At 37.7% G+C, this 7,500-nt stretch overlaps 1 protein-coding gene across 1 annotated transcript in view; it reads left to right on the forward strand.

Annotated features, from left to right (window-relative positions):
* The window catches only part of LOC115218069 (receptor-transporting protein 4), an 84,406-nt gene that overhangs the window by 873 nt on the left and 76,033 nt on the right, over window positions 1–7,500 (forward strand). The gene's annotated exons all lie outside the window — the stretch shown is intronic.

The following is a 7,500-nucleotide window of genomic DNA, read 5'->3' on the forward strand; positions in this document are numbered from 1 at the left end:
ACATGTTAATTAAATTTATTGTGGGGACCTTAACAGGTGTTGCTACTCAGGGTCAGAGTTTTCTAAGTTTTGTAAGTACATATGTACAAATACACACTCAGGCACATATGTACTTGTATACATATCTCTGTATGTATGTATGTATGTATGTATGTATATATGTATGTATGTATGTATGAATGTATGTATGTATGTATGTATGTATGTATGTATGAATATATGTATGTATGTATGTACGTAAGTATGTTTGTACTTACAAAATTTCGAAGTTTCAGGTAAAGGTATTTCATGTAGTGTTGACAAAAAGATAGCTGTCGACGTTTACGGTCATAGTTTGAGATTATTTATCGCACGTAGACATCTATCTATCAATCAATCTATCTATCTATCTATCTATCTATCTATCTATCTATCTATCTATCTATCTATCAATCTATCAATCTATCTATCTATCAATCTATCAATCTATCAATCTATCTATCTATCTATCTATCTATCTATCTATCTATCTATCTATCTATCAATCGATCCATCCATCCATCTGTTCATCTATATATCTATCTATCTATCTATTTATCAACTTACCTACTTACTTGTCCTCTATCTGTTTGCCTGACGAGATAGACAGACAAGTAGAGAAAGGGAGACAAAGAGAGAGAAGGAGAGAAAGAGAGAGAGAGAAGGAGAGAAAGAAAGAGAGCTACACAGATAAATATGCATATGTGTATGTCAGTATCTATGCAATGCATGTATCTATGTGTGCGTGTGTGCATTTAATGTATGTACTCTTTGAAATATTATGCACACACACACACACACACATACTATATATATATCTATATTAATATATATATATATATATAAATGTATGTGTGTTGTGGATATATCTATCTATATATCTATATATATATATATATATATATATATATATATGTATGTATGTGTGTATGTGTGTGTGTGTGTGTGTGTCTGTGTGTGTTGGCGGGTCTGTGTTGTAAGAAGTTTACTTCCCAACCACATGGTACTGGGTTCAATTCCACTATAACATTTTTTTTATCGGTAAAGAGATTCTTCAATTTATTTTCGTCCGTCTTTACATTCTGAGTTCAAATGCTGCCAAGGGTGAACTTTGTCTTTCATCCCTTTCGGGGTCGATGAAATAAGTACCGGTTGAGCACAGTGGTTGATGTAATTGACTAGACCCATTCCCTGCCACCTCCTACAAGTTTCAGATCCTTCAGGGGTCGATAAATTAAGTATCAGTAAAACACCGGGGTCGATGTAATCGACTGGTCTTCTCCCTACAAATTTCAGGTCTTGTGTCTATAGTAAAAAGGATTATTATTATTTGACGGAGCTACAGTCCTGGATCAAGCGTAGATCCAGAAAGGGCGCTTGACACCTTAGGTGTCGGCAAGCGCTCACAGCTTTCTGCCAGTCGGGCAACGCGGTCGGTGGAACTTCCACTATGGAGTTATATAGGGAATTAGTGGAGGGAAAGAGCCACGATGTCCTTGGGGAAACTCTAGGCGTCGGGAGGGATCAATTAACTGGTCTTTTCCGGAGGACTTTCGGGCCGAGACCTATGGATAACCTCCAGAAATCTTTGACCTGACAGTGCTACCGGGGGCTCTGCCGGTTCGAGAGAAGCTCTACAGACACGGAAGTACTGTCAGACGGACTTGTCCGAGGTGTGCGTAGGGCGACGAAACCGTCCTGCATGCATTTGTCCAGTGTCCGTGCATTACTGGCTGGTAGAGCTTTGTTGAACAGCTGTTGTCGCATGTAGGATGGTTCTGGTTATCAGCCGAGTCCATCGTGAAGATAACCCCGCTACCTTCCTTTGGCCGGGAAGGAAAGACAATTCTCTATCTGGTGGTTATGGCAAAAGAGGTAGTATTGTGAACGAGATTGAAAGGACTGGAGACATACTTTCCTCTTCGGCCAAGCCCTCATTGACTTTTTCAAGTTCCACTTGAAACAGATAGTGAGAGTAGAGAGGGAAGTCCTTAGCTAGTAAATTTGTTGAAAGGTGGGTGAATGTGGTGAGGATGGCCCGTGTGAATGGGCCTACCCTGCACTTTTGTTTGTAAACCGGAGGAGTTGGGAAGGAGAGAGACGCCTGCTGAGGTGTATCTGGTGATCGAGATAACCAGAATGTGTGGGGTTCCTCGGTTGTCCTTGTGAGGAACTACCCGCTTTTCAGAAATTTTATTGTTTAATTGTATTGTTAATTGTCTTTGTTATTTTATCGTTTACTTGATTTTGGTGTAAAACCGCACGTGTTCTTCGTTTTGCATTGCCCCTATTTATTTTGCGTTCAGCCCTTGTGGCCAATAAAGAAACGCAAATAATAATAATAATAATAATAATAATTGAGTGAGAGAGCAGTGCATGCCATCAAAGTGACACTGGGGTAAAATATACGAACCTCCAAGAATTCCTTTCTACACACGGCTATGATGCTCCCCCACAACTTCATGCTTGTGATCAGAGATGCACATATTGTCAGCTACTAAGTGATGGTCAACAGGTTAATGTCAAACAACTGACAAGCAAATCAGTGGGATTGAGCAGAATATTTGCTGTAGCCCATCTTTTATACTAAGACAAAACAATGTACATGATAACACTTCCAATCAGTTAAGATCAGAAGCCATGAGAGCCACTGTCTGGTACTGCATCAGGGCATTTATTATTATTATTATTATTATTATTATTATTATTATTATTATTATTATTATTATTATTATTATTATTATCATTATTATCATTATTATTATTATTATTTACGATTTTATAATAAAAGCAAGCTTCTTAAAAACGAAAATATCCAATTGTGGCATGTGAAAGAAATTATCCAATACGGAGTTGTGAACGGAGTAATGAACGGAAACATTATATAGTTTATGCCTGTTATCTATTTTAATCATTGGACTGCGGCCATGCTGGGACACCACAATGAAGGATTTTTGTGGAACAAATCGATCACTATACATATTTTAAAATCTAGCGCTCACTCTATCAGTCACTATGACATAACCGCTATGTCACAGGGACATAAAAAAAACCAACACCTGTTGTCAAGTGGTGGGGTGCACAAATACAAATACATCATGTAAACATACATACATAATACGTAGCTATGTACGTAATACATACATACGTACATACATATACCTATGTACGTAGTAAGTGCATATATACATGCATACACATATACATACGTACGTACATACATATGTACGTACGTGCATACATACATACATACATACATACATACATACATACATACATACATACATACATACATTATTGCTGCCCCCTCGTTATCGAGTATGGCCATTGCACAAAGCTTAACTGTTACTGGTACTGTGATCGGTCTTGTACAAAATTGGCAACTAATACTTTACTGGTAATAGCCGGCTGTAGTTGTAACTGGGCTTCATGTACCTTTGCATGTCGTTTAAGTCCTCCTGCCGAATTACACTCTCTTCCACATGCACGACAGATATGATTAGTATGGTGTGTTACACCACCACCAGTGGCCAGGTTGTCACTCATCTGTCTCGTTTTATGACTACGATGACTCTTGAGTCCAGCTTTATTGAGGCAGGGTCTTGCACAGACATTGCATGTCAGCATCAAAGGAAGACCCTTCCCTTCTGGAAGTGTAACAGCGATGCCCTTCCTGACATCCCTCCTTACGTTCTCATGTGCAACTTGAGATTTCTCAAAAGTGGCTGTCTCCTCATGCGCAATCCTTCTCCACCTGCTACGATCAATAGCTATGCCTTCCCATGTGTCAGGAGAGATGCAAGCATCTCTTAAGGAAACCTTCAGCAAGTCCTTATACCTCTTTTTTGGTTTATGTGGAGGTCGTTCTCCTTTAGCTAACTCTTCATAAAAGAGTTGTTTTGGCATCCTTAAATCCTTCATTCTGACCAGATGCCACTCCATCTGAGCCTTTGCTTTAACACAAGAGCTTCTATCTTTCACAACTTCACACCGGAGAGCCTTCCAATATTTCAAGATCACTGATGCGGTCATACATACATACATACATACATACATACATACATACATACATACATACATACATACATCATACATACATACACACACACACATGCATACATACATACATACATACATACATACATACATACATACATACATACATACATACATACATACATACATACATACATACGTACGTACGTACGTACATACCAGTGGCGGCTCGTAGATAAAATTAGTGGGAGTGCTGCTTCAAACAATTTTTAGCCATTGTTTCAATATTGTGTAAAAGGAAACAAACATAAAAAGAAAATTTATACATAAACCTGATCGGTTCGCGTTTTAGCCACGGCTGGGTAATGTGTTTACTTCGTTCACTGAATACCGCCGCGAATTCCCCCTTGTTTTTCAAAAATCCCCCACTAAATCAAAAATAAAGGGTGGGGGAATGTGCCCTATTTTCCAAATGCTGGCAGCAACACTGAAGCTGAAAACAGGATAATAATCTAATTCTACACTTTACCACATTCAAGAATATAATGACGGTTTTAAGCGCAACACACGCGGTGTCAAAAAGAAACACTACATTTCACCCGGCACTGCTGTCGTTCACGCTATGCTCTCTCTCTTCCTAGTGTGAAGCTTCCTATCTCGGACTTGTGAGCATGCACACAACAGCCAAACACTGAGTCGCTGGAACTGTGAAGCGCACAGTTCTATACAAGGATTTTTGTATCTTTTTCATAAACTAAGGGATGGCTACTGACATTAAGCTTAAAGATTATATAACGTACAAGTATAAAGAAAAGATTAAAGAAAAATAGGACTCATTCTATTGAGTGTTATCGATAATATCGAGTGCAAATAGGGGGTGCTGCAGTTCCGCTGTTCCTATACACGAGCCGCCACTGGTATATACATACATACATACATACATACATACATACATACATACATACATGCGTACATACATATGTACATACATAGATACATACATACGTACATACATACATATGTACATATATACGTGCATACGTTCATACAGACGTACTTACATAAATACATACATACATGCGTACATAATACGTACATAGATGTATACATGCATACATACGTACATACATATTTGCATACATGCATACATACATATTTGCATACATACATACATACATACATACATACATACATACATACATACATACATACATACGCATACATAAATAAAAGGCAAAGATCTTTCGAGAGTCATATTGACCCATAAGACCTGTTTTCTAGTTTCTGTGGTGTATATATTATCCCCTGGAAGGTATACCGATCTATCCCAGGATTACTCATCTTTGCCAGCTGAATGAACTAGAGCAACGTAAAATGAAGATTTTTGCGTAAGAATAACGCTCGATCCAGGAATCGAAACTACAATCTTACGATCATGACTCCAACACCCTAATCACTAAGCCACTCAGCTGAACACACACAGTGTCTCTATCAACGAAATTCACTCACAAGGCATTAGTCGGCCCAGGGCCATAGTTGAAGACGCTCAAGGTGCCGTGCAGTAGGACTGATCTGAAAGCATATAATTGAAAAGTAAACTTTTTAAACACCACGTCCATGCCTGCTTTCTCCTTAAATGTCCCGTGTGTGTGTATACATATACATATATATATATATATATATATATATATATATAATATAATATATATATATTATAATATATATATATATATATTATATATATAATATATACATATGTATATATATATGTGTGTGTGTGTATTGTGTGTGTGTGTGTGTGTGTGTGGTTTTTGTGTGTGGTGTGTGCATTTGTGCTCCAACATTGCTTGACAACCGATGCTGGTGTTTTTACGCCCTCGTTAACTGGCGTTTTCGGCAAAAGAACCGATCGAATAAGTACTAGGCTCACAAAGAATAAGTCCATGGGTTGATTTGCTCGACTAAAGCGGTAATCCAGCGTGGCCGCAGTCAAATGACTGTAACAAGTAGAAGAGTAAAAGAATAAAAGAACAGAATATATTATATATATATAATATATATATATATACTAGCAGTATCACCATCACCCGGTGTTGCTTGGGTTTGTTTCGACCCTTTAGAATTGGAATTTTTGAAAAGTAAATACTTTGCATTATACAACTTGTTATTCTCTTCAAGTGAACATTTTTTCAGTTGAAATACACCGAAAAATGGTGACACGGCAGTCAAAAATCGTAAAAAATAAGGATTTTCATAGAAAAAAAGTACCTTTTTGATGTAAATAATTTTTGGTCATAACATGGTCCGATTTGAATTTTATCTTCTACAGAATGATGAGCAAGCCTTCTTCTATCATACTCTCAATTTTGTTCAACTTGTGCTGCAGGGTCTCGAAGGAGATAGTGTTAGTTGAAGGCTACCAAACCTGCCGCACACAGACAACTTCAGCTTTATATGTATAGATTTGCTACACACTACTTTCCTGCCACACACAGACAACTTCAGCTTTATATGTATAGATTTGCTACACACTACTTTCCATCCTTAATAATGAAACTTGGTGGATCCAAAAGTTAAACACACAGACACACACACAGATACACACACAGACACACACACAGATACACACAGAGACACACAAGTTGAGTTTTATATATATAGATTTCTCAACGGGGATTTCAGTGGAGAGTTTCAGGGAGTCGCTGGCAATGTATCGTGATGATCAAAAATCCGGCCTGCTAAAATTTGGTTAAAGTGATTCAAACTGCAGACTCAATGCAAAATGGTCACATTTAATTCAAAGCGTTAAAAATGTTATGAAAACAATTGGTATGTGTTCACAAAGTCCAAACGATTAATACGAAAAAACCCTCCAGGCTACATCCGAAAATTCATTTATTTGCCGAATTTCTACAATGTTTACGTCGATTCATTTTTATATCTTGATTTATTATTTTTCATGCAATTTACGCATGCTTGCATGCGTGGTGAACACAGTTCACGTCAAACAGCTGACTGAGTAAAGTTCACTATTCAATGCATGGGATAAGGCCTAAACAAACACATTATCGATTTTTGCACTTGCGAGATGAATTTCGCAGCAGAAATAGCGCAGTTCAATTTTCATTCGCCTAAACTTTAAGAGACCCATTTTTGGTGGTTCTACGATTTGTTGGCTAGGAGGAGATGTGCCGGGAAGTTAAACACACAGATACACATACAGACACACAAGTTGAGTTTTATATATATATATATATTCTGTTCTTTTATTCTTTTACGCTTATATATATAGAGAGAGTGAGAGGGGGGAGAGATAGAGAGATTGATATATGTATTTGTGTGAGTAGTGTTGTTATCGCCTATCGTTATGTCACTCCCAACTGAGCAGAACTATGGTCAAAGATATTCCAACCGTGGCCACTTCGACTTTTCTTCAACCATATTATGTTTAGGATCCCACCTCCCATTATGACACTTTTTGAATAC

The sequence above is a fragment of the Octopus sinensis genome, linkage group LG12, assembly GCF_006345805.1.
Source record: "Octopus sinensis linkage group LG12, ASM634580v1, whole genome shotgun sequence".
Lineage (NCBI taxonomy): Eukaryota > Metazoa > Mollusca > Cephalopoda > Octopoda > Octopodidae > Octopus > Octopus sinensis.